At 34.8% G+C, this 1,161-nt stretch overlaps 1 pseudogene; it reads right to left on the bottom strand.

Moving 5' to 3' along the window:
• The window catches only part of LOC107666112 (solute carrier family 12 member 5-like), a 108,594-nt pseudogene that overhangs the window by 5,099 nt on the left and 102,334 nt on the right, over positions 1 to 1,161 (bottom strand).

Below are 1,161 nucleotides of genomic sequence, written 5' to 3'. Positions count from 1 at the left end.
TCAAGTCAAGTCTCGGATTATTGTTTGGATCACACTGTAAATGAACTGCACTTGGGTTCTTCACTACGCTCGCCTTCAGTGGACTAATTCGTTACATACACACACACACACACACACACACATGAAAAAATACATAATTCATAATCCATAACAATAGATATATGTAAATATAATAATTGTTTTTTATTTATATTAAATTTACTAGATTATTCAAAAAAGGGCATTATCATTTAGTTTTGTACTATACAAACCATTTTCTGGTTGAATTTTCAGTAAAAGTCATTATATTGTCAAATAGAGTATTACTGTAACCTACATTCATTCATATCGAGATTTAAGATTTTGTTGATCCCGCCCATCCTTAATTGATTGTATCTATACAGAATCAATACTCGAGAAGGATCAGCTGATAATTAAACACTTGTATTCAGCAGCACTGTCTATTTCTGTAACTATTTTGGGATCCATTCCAAATCAAATGAATTAAACCATCGCTTGTTTCTTCTTAAAATTCACAAGTGAACATCTGTGGCGTGAGACGTGAAGCTGCACCTGCTCAGTCTGGCTGCTTTAGAGCTTCATAGTTTAGCTGTGATAACACAGAACAGACTCACACGAACACATATGATGCAATGACTTTAACAGCTGCCGCAGCGCAGAGCAGTGTGTTTGTGAAACCTTACATACTGACTCAAGAGTATGTACAAAAATTAATTACAATAAATAAATAAATAAATATAATGATTTGTGAGATAAAAAAGTCACAATTACCTTTTTTTGCTTTTTATTTTCCCAGAAACAAGCTTCCATAAAAATGGTTATTTTAACTGTTTAACTTCACTGAAAGGTTCTTTTGGGAACCAAAAAAAAGGTTCTTCTATGGCATCGCTGTGAAAACCACCTTTTGAAACCTTGATTTATTTTCTGTTTTGTTTACTTTATTAGTATAGGACAGTATAGAAGTGACAGGAAGTGAAGTGGGAGAGAGGGAAAGATCCTTGAGCCGGGATTCAAACTCAGGATGCAACAGTACTATATATCGCTGGCCACAAGACTATCGGCGCCAACAAAACCTTATTTGTGACCCTGGACCACAAAAGCAGTCTTAAGTCGCTGGGGTATATTTGTAGCAATAGCCAACAATACATTGTATGGGTCAAA

The sequence above is a fragment of the Sinocyclocheilus anshuiensis genome, unplaced genomic scaffold, assembly GCF_001515605.1.
Source record: "Sinocyclocheilus anshuiensis isolate Anshui unplaced genomic scaffold, SAMN03320099.WGS_v1.1 scaffold447, whole genome shotgun sequence".
In the NCBI taxonomy this organism is placed as follows: Eukaryota; Metazoa; Chordata; class Actinopteri; order Cypriniformes; family Cyprinidae; genus Sinocyclocheilus; species Sinocyclocheilus anshuiensis.
This window is presented reverse-complemented; position numbering and strand designations above follow the sequence as displayed.